Source organism: Leptonychotes weddellii, chromosome 3 (genome assembly GCF_054177405.1).
Source record: "Leptonychotes weddellii isolate Sample4059 chromosome 3, ASM5417740v2, whole genome shotgun sequence".
Taxonomy (NCBI): Eukaryota; Metazoa; Chordata; class Mammalia; order Carnivora; family Phocidae; genus Leptonychotes; species Leptonychotes weddellii.
Genome location: NC_138371.1, coordinates 72,935,938 through 72,949,382, shown reverse-complemented (window position 1 = coordinate 72,949,382; position 13,445 = coordinate 72,935,938). Strand labels below are relative to the sequence as shown.

General features: G+C 37.8%; 1 pseudogene; it reads left to right on the top strand.

Annotated features, from left to right (window-relative positions):
• The window catches only part of LOC102745908 (thioredoxin domain-containing protein 17 pseudogene), a 40,973-nt pseudogene that overhangs the window by 10,208 nt on the left and 17,320 nt on the right, over positions 1-13,445 (top strand).

Here is a 13,445-nt window from a genome sequence, read left to right as displayed (position 1 = left end):
CCAGCCGACTCTGATGTTAACACGTAATGGCAGAGATACTGTTAGCCCGGCACACAGTAATAGCTCATTGTTGGACTAGAAATTGCTGGTACTTCAAAGAACTAAGGTGTGAGTTACCTCCAAAGCATGGAGGACTCCAGTATTTTGATCTATCCGTATGGTTTATGTGAAGTTTTCCAACTGTGTTTGTAAATTTTATTTTTATAATAGCAAATTCTTTTTTTCAAATGTAATTTTATACAGAACCCCCACATTTAGAATGGGAAGGTGAGAATGCTATTAAAGCAGGGAAGGAGGCCCAAATTGCCACTTGTTAAGACTGCCTTTGACCCATAATATACTTGGGACAATCATGCAATCCCAGGGCTCCCTGGAACATAATTTGCAAACTGCTGGTCTAGATGAAAACCAACTTTGCTGTTCTCAAGTATATTATATATCTCCTAATATTTTTGAGCAGTGTACTAAATGAATTTTAATTTTTCTTAGCTTAGAATCATCATTTGGAAACCACAATATATGCTCTTATACTTTATAGTTAATACAATACAGTAGAACGAGCATGGACTATGGAGTCCACAGTGTATAACCCACTTAACAGCTGTATCCTTAAGCAAATAACTTAACCTATCCTAGTTATTTAATATCAAAATGCATATTATCAAAAAAATACCTGATTTGCAGAGTTGAGTAAAAAAATTGAGTAGAATAATTTGTGTGGAGGATGTAGGGAGAAGGAGTTGGTATGACTGCTGTTGTTCATCCAAATCCATACTCCCCATTCAGAGACTGAATTTCTCAGCTCATAGATTGGCCAAATGAGAGAACTTACCTTCACCACCATTTCACCTTCTTTGACTGGTACTGTAGAGTATTATTAGCTAGTTCCAATGCAAAAGTCTGGCCCATCTCTGTTGCAGGCCCAGGGATTTTTCTCCCCTGTTGGTTGGGTGCTATAAACCTCTATGAGGCCAAAAGTATAAGGTGAGGGAGAGGCAGTAATACAACAGAGAGAGGTGACATGGGGGGAAGGATGACCTGTTTATCAATTTGTTGTACCCTCCAGATCTGCAGGGGCCCAACTAGCAGATGTACCACTTCCATCAAATAATTGATTATTGGGGCGTCTGTCTGACCTTATGACTTGGTGGATCTGATGGAATCATGTAGACTCAGGTTAGTCACTTAATGTCCCATGGTAGGAGCCCAGTCTCTAGTAGGCTAGATGCTGCTTTGCCAAAAGTGAGTAGTTTTCTGCCACATAAGGCCCAGACGTACTCTAGACTACTGGACTACTAGGTGTCTCTGCCATGACTCTTCTATTAGGAATGGCATCCAATCACCATGGACACCTCTGGCATCAGTATGTCTGCTGTATCTTGTGGGCTGTGTGACAAAGCCAATTGTCAGGTAGAAATCAAATGATCGAATTCTCGAATCCCTTGCTGAGAGTCTGCTTTTTAGAATTATTTCTAGTTATCAACTGTCTTACTGTAGGTTCTTTACAAAAACAGAGCCTGAGACAAGAGCTTGCATGCAAGTCATTAATGTTGGGATAAAATCGCAAGGAATAGAGGCCAAGGACTGGGAAGAATGAAACTGGGAAATAGGGAGAATCAGTCCATGGGTCCTTCTCATGTTGCTCACATGGTGGGCAACTGGGCTTCATCTTGGCTTGGGACCTTCTGAGGGTGAAGGCTCAGTATTATCCACCCAAGGGACAGAAGAGGGGGCTATTTACCCACTGATTCTGCCCCGTAGGTCAAAAGTGGCCTCCAGGAGTGTTAAATCATGTTTGCTTATGCTCCTTGTGGTGTTCCTGTGGCAACACCATAGAACCTGAGGGCAGAAAGAGATCCATACGATGCAACCCAAGCAAGGGGCTCTCAGGTTGCCTGTAGCCGGTCGCTGCAACCATGACTAGAGTAAAAAAGGTAAGCAGTTTCCCCTAAGCTAGTCATACTTCTTTAGTAATAATAATAAAGTAATTACTATTGCTTGTTTACTTTTTAGAACTGTTATTTTTTTGGTCAATAGCTATCATTTCTTACTGCTATTCATGTGCTTTTCTATGGCACTATTTCAATGTCTCACTGATATGTGGTTTCTCTTCTACTATGAGTTTGAAAGCCAATTACACAGTTGTTTAGGACTGCACATAAAGTCGGAGTAAATAGGCCCTGAGTGGAAGGCTGACGTGATCTTTAACAAGCATGTGAGGATACTAACTAAACTTATTGTGGTCATCATTTCACAATATATGTAAGTCAAACCATTATGCAGTCCACCTGCAATGTATACAGTGATGTATATCAATTATATCTCAATAAAACTGAAAAAATAGTTTATTAATTTTAACAAGCACATAGTGTTATGACTTTTGATATGTCTAGTTAGCCTACACAGTGGCTCTTTATCTCCTCTTAGTTTCTCATTCTCATGTTCTAGTTGGGTGAAATGATCAAAGAACCAAATTATAAACTAACATGGGCTATTGCTATGATCACATCATACAACGTTATTATCATTACTATTATTTTGTAATGAGGCAACAATTTTTAATTGTATTATAACATTTTGCTAATTATTATAGTTTTATTTTGTTACTTAATAGTTACATCCAGTACACATATATGAAACTAGTACCAATTGATTTTAGTTTAGGTTCATTACATTAAAAGCAAAAATTAAAGAACTGTTAAGCCATATATAATAAGATAACATATTAAAAAACAGAACTCCCATTTCGGGATTCCTGGTTTATGTTCCCAGAAAAGAAGGATATTTATTTTGAAAATGAAAGATTTAAATCAAATATCTGCTTCCTCCACAGTGTTTCACAAAACAGTAGTAAAGACAAAAACAATAATGGGAGAAAATAAGGAAATTCAACTTCAGATGGCTTTTATCTTTGATACAGGCTCTAATAGTTCAAATTAACAAAGATTAAAATGCAAATATTGATTTTGGTGTTGGCTGGATTTCCAGGGTCTTTGAAATGTTTAGAAAACAGTCTGCACATTTCATTTCCTTTTTATTTGGACAGTGCATTGTTGCCAGCATTTCTTTGATTTGCACATCTGGAATCACTAAAATATACAGCTGGGAAGAGCCACCAGTGATATTTTGTTTTCTTGACTAAGAATTAGAACCTTGGCCTCATCAAAGGGTAATTATCTGGGCAAGTTAATGATGAAGTCCTAAGTAGTGATGAGAAGATGAAGGCTGAGGTACTGGGAAGCGTGGGATTTAAAATTGAGTTTGTCACTCTACTTCTCTGAGTTTTATGAGATGCTGTTAACGATATCCTGCCTTCACCAAACCTCCCGAGTCTCATGTCTGCTCACACACACAGTAAGTCCCACCCTTCTCCCACCTCTGCTGTTGCTCAGAATCTTATCTACACATGCAGTTGGTGAAAGAGAAGAGCATGGCCCCCTTTCTTGCCAGTGAACCGCCCCAAGTGCAAACACAGGACACAGAAACCCACAGTGAAGTACCACTAAACGCATCACCTTGTATCTCCAGAGAAATTAGCAAGAAAGAAGATGCAGACTTTATAAATCCAATGGATTAGAAATAGTCTAAGAAAGCAAAGAAGGAAATAACATGGCAGTAATTTTGTTTTAAAATCTCTAAGCTTCCCTCAGAAAAAAAAAAAAACTAAACTAAATAGCTTATGTAAAGGAATAATGATGAATGTAGGAAGGTAAATTGCTCAAATGGTCTTTCCTTTTATGTCATTTAGAAGAGACAAGAGTGTAAACTGATACAAACATTTTGGAAAACTTACTGGCAGTGCTTATGAAAGTTAAACATAAGTGAGACGCAGCAGTTTTTCTCCTGGTAACACCGAATAGAAATGAGTGCTTAGTTCTCCCCAGAGGCACATGCAAGAGTGCCTCCCCCAGGTTTATCCATAGCAGCCCCAAATTGTAAATAACCCAAACATCCACCAACAGTAGAATAATTCAACAAACTGGGGTCTAGCCATAAAATGGAATATTAAAAGTAACAGAATACTGTTACATACAACAACATGGATGAATGTCATAGACATGAGGTTAAGTAGAAAAAGATAATCAGAGCACAACTGTATGATTACATTTATATCAAATTCAGAATTTCTAAACTAATCTATTGTGATTAGAAGTTAGTTCAGTGGTCATCCCGGGGTGAGAGTACCAACTGGTGGGAAACATGGGGAGCCTTGTGGGAAGCTTGAAACGTTCTGTATCTATATCTATATCTTGACTGTTGATTGCACAGAAGTATACATACATATGTTAAAATCCCTTAGGCTATCCACATGAGATTTGTGTCCTTTATGGGAAGGTATATCTCAACTGGAAAGAAAAAATTAATGGGGGTGAACTCTATGGGAAATTACTACTGAAATTAAAAACACTTTAAGCCATTTTTTTTATTTGAAGAAAGTTTCCCTGTGAGAATTCTTAAACTAATTATATAAGCATTTCTGAAAACCCAAACACCCAAATGAATACAGTCACTTAAAGTAGTCACCTTGGAGGGTACTGTTCAAAATGCCCTGACATTGTTCTCTAATTGTTGGAGCTCCTTTCTAGAAACTGTCTTCCTGAACTTTGGGATATTATTTTGAATATGCATAAGGGGCCAGATATTTGTCCTTTGAAAGTGCCCTAGGTTTTTACTACATATAAATAATTTGAAACCCCTTTGGGTTGGACAGAGGATTTGCAATATGACTAATAACAGTTTTGTTGTTGTTCAATAATCAGGCACGATTGACTAAAAAATCTGAGTAATTAACGCCGTCTGGCTCCAAAAATATTTCTAGCGTTGATTCCAAAAAAGTTTCCCAGAATGTGTAGACCTTTGTTAGCATCAGAGATAAAAAAGTTTATGACTCACCAAAGCCTAACATGTTTGCAGGCAAAAAGAATGTGGCTCTTAGAACCCAAACAACTCCAAATCCAGAAAACTAAGTAATTTCGTATTTATTTCAGCAATTCCAACAGGAATTTATCATTGCATACTCTTATTCTCAGGAGGTATCACCACCTTAATTTATGACAGTGGAAGAAAATAACCCCAGGGAGCTTCATCTCGAGTCCAAAGAAGGTCTCATTTCTCTTTGAAGAGACAAATGCCTCCACTTTGCCAGGGGGTTTTCAGGGTGGGGGGGTTATAGCAGCAACATAGAAGTCACTTTCCCTCTAATTTTCAAATCATCTATTTTATTTAACCAACTAAATACATACTCTTTACTCTTACATCTTTCACGATTATCTAGCCATTCTCACTCTTCTATTTGAAAAAGCACTGGACAGAGACAGCAGACAAGGCTTCCCATATACTACCTCCCTGCAGGGCGATATTGAAAAATGTCTGATATTTCTCAGTCTCAATTTCCTTGTTTGTGAAATGATGATGATATAATGCTACCTTGCCAGATGGTTGGGAAGTATTTAAAGAGCATTCTTGGTGAAAGATCAGGGGAGAGTCCCTTCTCCTTTCTAGACCCTGCCTTAATTAATCTGCTCATTTATAAGCATTGAGGGAACACTTAAGAGCTCCAAGATGAGCCAAAAAGGATTTTCTACAAGTTCTTTTAGTTTCTGCTCTAGATAATATTAGGTATTACTCACGTATTTCGCATATTGGATTTTCAGCCATCTTTCCGTTGGGAGGCTTCTTTCTCTGGATTATATCAAGAAAGTTAAATCCATAAAGACGCCAACAGAGATGAGATAGGTACCTTCTGATCTCATCTCTCTAGGAACTGGACAACCCACTTCTCTTCTTTTATATGTGAATGATGGATAGTGATATCAAATCACACCTCATTTCTTAAATGGGGCCCTGAAATGAGAATGTCCTCTCTTTTCTAACAGAAGTATGACAAAATACTAGCATGTAACAGCTCTCATGACAGAGCAAGATATAAATATTTTGATGAATATCTCATGATTTCATTCCCTCTCCTTTATGTAACTTATATAAAACATTTCTATTGAAGAATAGATGGATGAAGTACTCTTGAAGTTGGGTAATACATTTTTATTTTGGGCAATTTGGCTCAGCAACATTACACCTACACTTACTAGGTGTAAGTATATTTAGGTTATCAACTCAGAGACCACCATTTATGAGTATTATTCTTATTTCTAATAGATATTTGTCTTGTTGTTGAGTTTACTTACTTTCCAAATCTATGATTGCTCCTTGCATTAGCTTCTTTTTTTTTTTTATTCTTATCTTGCATTAGCTTCTTAAACAGTGTCACATAAGATTGTCCTATTTCATTTGTTCTAAATTAACAATCACCATGAACTGAAGTATGTTCTAATTCACCTCAGATTTTTAGAACCAAGGTTGACACTTCTGGCCACCATAAACATCAAACCAAAATACAATGTACATTTCTGAGCTATGCCATCTTCCTTCCTAGGAGAGCACAATAAATTTAGGCTTCCTAGCTTTATAGGCGCTAATAGGCACCGAGAGAACTTTAGTTGGTTCAATTAAAATGGCACTCATGTAATTACTAAACCTGATGCTAAAACTGCACACTCTTACGTTCAAAAAAGTGGTTTGATATGACAGTCAGTATCTTTTAAAGCAATGCCAGCTTTTTGTTTCTTTTTTGATTTTTGGTTCTGGTTTTGTCTTTAGCAACAAATGCAATAAATAGAATTCTAGGTCTACCAGATTAAACCAGTAAAGCAAACCAACTGGAGCCATTGGTATACACACAGGGAGGTGCCGACAAGTTAAGGAGGACAAATATAACAGAATTGATAAAAAGAAAGTAAGTGAATTGGCACTTTTAAAGGTAGCAACACTGCAATGTGGCTTTTCTAGCAGAACTTACTCCTTGGCAGAATTGGGACCTTATTTAAAAGATGATCCCGGGGCGCCTGGGTGGCTCAGTTGGTTAAGCAACTGCCTTCAGCTCAGGTCATGATCCTGGAGTCCCGGGATCGAGTACTGCATCGGGCTCCCTGCTCAGCGAGGAGCCTGCTTCTCCCTTTGACCCTCCCCCCTCTCATGCACTCTCTCTCATTCTCGCTCTCTCAAATAAATAAATAAATCTTTAAAAATAAAAAAATAAAAAAAAATAAAAGATGATCCCATAAATCCGAAGGCACATTTTTAATCTTGCATATTCATTCCCTACCCATTACTAATTCTCCTTCCTGCATGAACCTGCAAATTGAAAGCCATGACTCAAGTTGAACAACTTTTCCATTGTTTATTGTTAAGAGTCATCATTGCTATGGTTTTCTGTATCCGTTGCTCATCTTCACTTCCCTGAGCAGGGAGTGCTTGTTGGATGGTCCAGTTGCCTACTCAGTGGATGTCGAAGAAGGAATGCAATGTGATGTTAGGCCAAAGACCTCCTCATGAGTTCCTTCAATTCTTTCACACTGGGGTGGAACTGATTCTTTCCACAGGAAGTAGACAAGGTTGCCAAGGTTTATTCCAGCTGGATGGCTTCAGGACAATTGGGGTATGCTTTAATGACTAAAGAGCCATTTAGATTTATACAGAACCTTGAGAAGAAACTTAGCTCTTTTTACTTCACATGCTTCATATTTCTTGGCCCCCAAAGGGCTCAAAATATTGAGCCTTTCTTTCTCTGTTCAATAATCTAAATGACACAGATCTGAAGTGTAAAATAGCAATTTCTTTGAGTTCTTCACTACTCAAAATTCCAGTGAATAGTACTGAATACACCATTAGTAAAAAACATTTGGTATATGGGGCGCCTGGGTGGCTCAGATGGTTAAGCGTCTGCCTTCGGCTCAGGTCATGGTCCCAGGGTCCTGGGATCGAGTCCCGCATTGGGCTCCCTGCTCCTTGGGAGCCTGCTTCTCCCTCTGCCTCTCTCTCTCTCTGTCTCTCATGAATAAATAAATAAAATCTTAAAAAAAAAAAAACATTTGGTATAAAATTAGATATTGCTGAACATGCTCTTTTACCCTCCTTACACACTATTTATCTAGTGCTGATATAGTATGTATATAGACAAATTATAATTAGCATTTGTTCCAATTCACTGATTACTTCTGTAGTTAATCAAACAGTTGATCTCTTCCAAAATGACCTGTATTCCCATACAATCTAGTCTCTACTACAAATAATGCCCAAGAATATTATTTGTTCTATAAAAACATACATTGGAAGTCCATGGTTGGTTTCCATGTGCAGCCCTCTCCGCAAAGGACTGAAATACAGATTCAATCTCCTCCAGACTTCTGCTAAAGAGGTTAAGAAATGCTATAAGTTGACTTGCTTCCCACCACAGAGAAATCTTTTGCATTTTAGGTTCCAAATAGTGCAGAAGGGTAAAAGGGTGATTCTAGAGAAGTTATTTTGTAACTTCAGCATTGGGAATTAATAGCTTTCACTAGAAGTAATGAGTTTAGGGGAACCCAATTAGGGAAAAATTGACTGAAGGCTTTAGGTATTTCTCTGAGTTCTAGTTCAACTAAGTCCCAAGAGATATCTGAAAAGTAAGCCCAAATGGATGCTATTCTACAAATTCAGCTCAGCTGGACCATTACAGACCTTTCAAAAGCCCCATGCCATGCCTCCCTGTTAAGGGCAGTGTCTTGGAAAAGAGTCTCTTGATTTGGGCGATAGGGTCAGGAGAGTGTGAAGCAAACACAATGACTAGTATAGAATCTAGAGCTATTTAGCTGATTGGGATGAACACAAATTCTGAATCCTTTGTAGTAATCTGATAAAAGTTCCACCCAATAATATCTGTTTCTCATTTGGAAGTAGCTACTAAAACAAGCATTCTCAGGAAGACTCTCTGAATTAATGACACATGTGCTTTCAGACTTACATGCAACTGAAGACAGAGCTTCAAACACTCCTGTCTCTGAATTGCCTTTAATCAATATGCATTTAATACTCTGAGTAATAGTGATATGTTAATCAAGTCCAAGACACCTGTTTAAATCCCATCACAATGAGATAACATATGCAAAGACTAGCCCAGAACTAGGAAGTGTTAGCTCTTCTCTTTTCCCCTAGCAAGCACATAGGGATGATGTAAGTATTTCTGTCAAAATGAGCTTTTATATGCAAAACACCTCACCACAGAATTTTAAGATAGTATTATCCTACTTTGGGGCTGAGGGGGGAGGTCATACTGAACTAAAAGAATATAAGTAATTGTTTAGGGAATTTACTTGGGCTCTTTCATGCAATTACTAGTCAATTTCATCAATATTATTTAAGTAAAAATTCATTAAGATTATAATCCATACTAATAATGTGATATATATACAAAACTTATGTATAGGATTTTTCATTAGTATTTTATGTATTTATAACTTTATAATTAGGAACACTAGTTGTATAAAAACAGGGAACTGGTTAAAGAAAATTATGGTGCTATTTCATAATTTAAAACCATGCTGTAGGGGCACCTGGGTGGCTCAGTCAGCTGAGTGTTCAACTCTTGATTTAGGCTCAGGTCATGATCTCAGGGTTGTGGAATCAAGCTCTGCACTCAGTGGGGACTCTGCTCAAGATATTTTCTCTCTCTCTCTCTCCCCTCTGCCCCTCTCCACTACTCTCTCTCTCTGTCTGTCCAAAATAAATAAATAAATCTTAAAAACAAAACAAAAACCAAAACCATGATGGAAAAAATATTTAACAACCTAGGAAAATAGTCATGATTTATTTGAGGGTAAGAAAAAGAGGTTACAAAATAGTAGGTAGAGAGTATATGTTAAACACACACATGCACATATATACATACAGAGAGATAAGGAATTTTTTCAAAGACATACAAAATAATAGTGTAGAAATTCTGGGCTTTTAAAAAATTCATATCTGTACTTTAATGTATTGTGTGTATGTTTCCCTCAATGAATGTACATTATCTTATATAACAGGAAAAATACAATTATTACAAAAGAAAAGAATAGACACAGTTAAATCAATTAGCTAAACTGGCCATTAGAGACTGTGGAAGCAAAACACCTGGTGGACTGAGTTTTCCAGTTTTCCACCAGTTGTTTGGATTATGGAGGCATAGCCTCATTTGCCAGTCTAAAAACAGACTTCCAGAAAGTCAGACTTCCACAAAGAAGAAGTAGATAGCAAGAGCAGAGGTTGTCATGACCCTCCAGCCCAGGATGAGTTTGTAGCTCAATGTATCAGTTAATTCCCAGTGGGTATTTGTGGGGGAGGTGGCCTGGTGGTCTAGAGAGTGGTGAGTGGTCTCAAGCAGACGTCCAAGAAATCCAAATGTTAAGGGAGATCACTGATTGTAAAAATACAGCCGTATTTCATATCATTCTAATAGGGGAAATGCAATAAAGCAACAGTCAAAAGCAAACATCTACAGAAAAATAGTCATCTGCGGGCACGTGGGTGACTCAGTTGGTTAAGCAACCAACTCTTGGTTTTGGCTCGGGTCATGATCTCAGGGTCATGAGATCAAGCCCTGCATCAGGCTCCCAGCTCAGCTGGGAGTCTGCTTCTCTCCCTCTACCCCTCCCCCAGCTCATATGCACTCGCTCTCTCTAAAAATAAATAAATCTTTAAAAAAAAAACAAAAAAGAAAAAGAAAAATAGTCATCTGAAGAGTAAGTTCAGATCATTTTTGCATATCAAAGAAGATCCAGACTCTGAGCCATACACTAGGCATTTAAGAAGTTTCCTCTTACTTAAACTAAAATAAAAATCAAACTTTTCTAAGACATTAGCCTTAATCAGAAAATAAATGTTTCTGGGGCGCCTGGGTGGCTCAGTTGGTTGGGCGACTGCCTTCGGCTCAGGTCATGATCCTGGAGTCCCGGGATCGAGTCCCGCATCGGGCTCCCTGCTCGGCAGGGAGTCTGCTTCTCCCTCTGACCCTCCTCACTCTCATGCTCTCTGTCTCTCATTCTCTCTGTCTCAAATAAATAAATAAATAAATAAATAAAAAGAAAATAAATGTTTCTTAGGCTTTTAACACATATTTACTTACCACCACTAAATCATGGCTAATTCACTTATTTTGGGTGGATTGTTTTTGTACCTATCTTTACTTTTGAGGAAGAAAGTGAACATATAGGCATCCTAGCAAGTGCTTATCTCTCTTTTTAATTTTTATTTTTTTCATTTTCACTGCCTTATTTTAACTTGAAACAGCCTTTGAATATACATTTTCTAGGGGCAGTCATAACATTGTCTACATCATCCCTGTGTGCTTGCTAGGAGAAAAGGAAGGGGACCAACACTTCCTAGTCCTGGGCTAGATTTTGCATATATTATCTCATTATGGTGGGATTTAAACAGGTGTCTTGGACTTGATTAACATATCACTAATACTCAGCATATTAAATGCATATTGATTAGAGACAATTCAAAGTCAGAAATATCTGAAGCTCTGTCTTCTATTAGATGTAAATCTGAAGGGAAATATGTCATTAATTCAGAGAGTCTTCCTGAGAATTCTTGTTTTAGAAGCTGACTACTTCTAAGCAGAATTATAGACATCGGGTGGACCTTTTATCAGATTACTACAAAAGAATTAGAATTTGTGTTCATCCCAATCAACTAAAATACCTTTGGATTCTACCCTTGGCAGTCTATACTTTCTAGAAATGTAAACGTTCAAAGTAAATGAAAAATTCTAGAGAACCTTTCTTGAAATGCCACACCTTAATAAAATATCGCCATATATTTGTTCATTGTATTTACTTGTTATTGTGTTGTCTTAAAAAAAATAAAGTACATGGCCCGATCTGTAAGTGTCAATAGAATGTAAGCCCCTGCCTCTTCATCATTGCTTGCTTCTTCTGCAGGCATACTTGGGTAGAGACATGGAGAAAAATCATGGGTAGGCACAGATAAAATCGAAGCATATGGATTGAGGTCTGGCCCTGAGTGCTTGGGATGGAACCAGGCTTTTAAAGCAGGGTATTATGTATGACTGAAGGTGTTATGTGTGGCTTTCTGATCAAAATTATGCTATTCCATTATCTAAGGAGGCAGCAAATTATAGATTAAAAACATAAAAAGGATTTTTTAAACTAGGCTTCAGACCTATCTCTGCTAGCTTAGTGTCAGCTATCCCTCAGGAAGTCATGTATGTCCAAGGTGTATGGAATGGGATAATAATGTTCTTCTTGCTATACTATAACATGTATGACATTTAGCCACATACCCTGCCCCCCTGTGTCACCCTACCCCCAACATTCTTGATTTCCCTTCTTGAAGTACACTTTTCCTTTAATCCATAGTATTTGCCAACCTATGTTATAGTATATAAAATACTATTTATTATGCCTTTAAAGTCTTCTACTACTAGAGTATAAGTCTCGTGGAAGAGAGTGCTATTCTCTATTTTGTTCATTAATCTACCATCAGCACCTAGAACACTGCTTACCTTATAATAGATGCCCCTTGCACTGTTTTTAAGTGCATGAATGCTTTATATGTGTACCACATGCTCAAATCATGCTTGTACATGTAAATCATTATTTTTTTAATTAGAGAATTAAGTACTGAAACTAATTATATGGAACACCTAGGTGGCTCAGTCGGGTAAGTGTCTGCCTTTGGCTCAGGTCATGATCCCGGGTCCTGGGATTGAGCCCCATGTCAAGCTCCTTGCTTGGTGAGGAGTCTGTTTCTTCCTCTCCCCGTGCCCTTCCTCCCCGACCTGTGTGTGCACGCTCACGCGCTCTCTCTCCCTCTTTCAAATAAATAAAATCTTAAAAAAATAAAATAAAACTAATTATGTAATGTGACTTCCTTCTTTAAGCCTGTCAATACATACTCAGGAAAGATTTGTATGATTCTCTTCCAAAAATTCTGGGGATCCTAATTCTGGTTCTGTACAATTTTTGTTCTTCCTGAGCAGGCATTGAGCATTAAGGATCAAAGCAAACTTCCTTCTTTAAATTGTGGTACATTCTTTTTTTTTTTTTTTCCACACCAGGGTCTCCCTGGGACGGGGTCCTTATAATAAAGTTAGGGAAGTGTTTCCTTTCTTTTGGCAATCAGGAGAGTACTTTTTAAGTGTAGTGGGACAATTTGCATTAACCGAGGTATCTGAGATGTTAATTTTGTTTTGCTTTGATTGTTGTCAAAGAAACAAAACAAATGGGATCTATTTATGTTTTCTTCTCTTTTTCTCCTTCTTCCAATTTTTAAGAAGGAAGCCTGGCCCTCTGCCCCTCCTTTTTCCAGGTGCTGTCTCAGAAAGCAAGACCTTCTGGTAAACAAACTTTGCCCTATATGTTGTGAAAGACTAAGCTTATTGTGAAGCTTATACCAGGTGTTGCAGGAGTGGGAGGAGAGGGTTCCCATTGGGTTGAGGAAAGATGGGGGAGGGGAGAAGTGCAGATTGTCTAGGGTTATCTTGGATCTAACTTGGAGTTGGATGGGAAGCTATCTATCAGAGGGTTTTGAGCATAAGAGTGACATATTGTGACTTTCATTTTTTT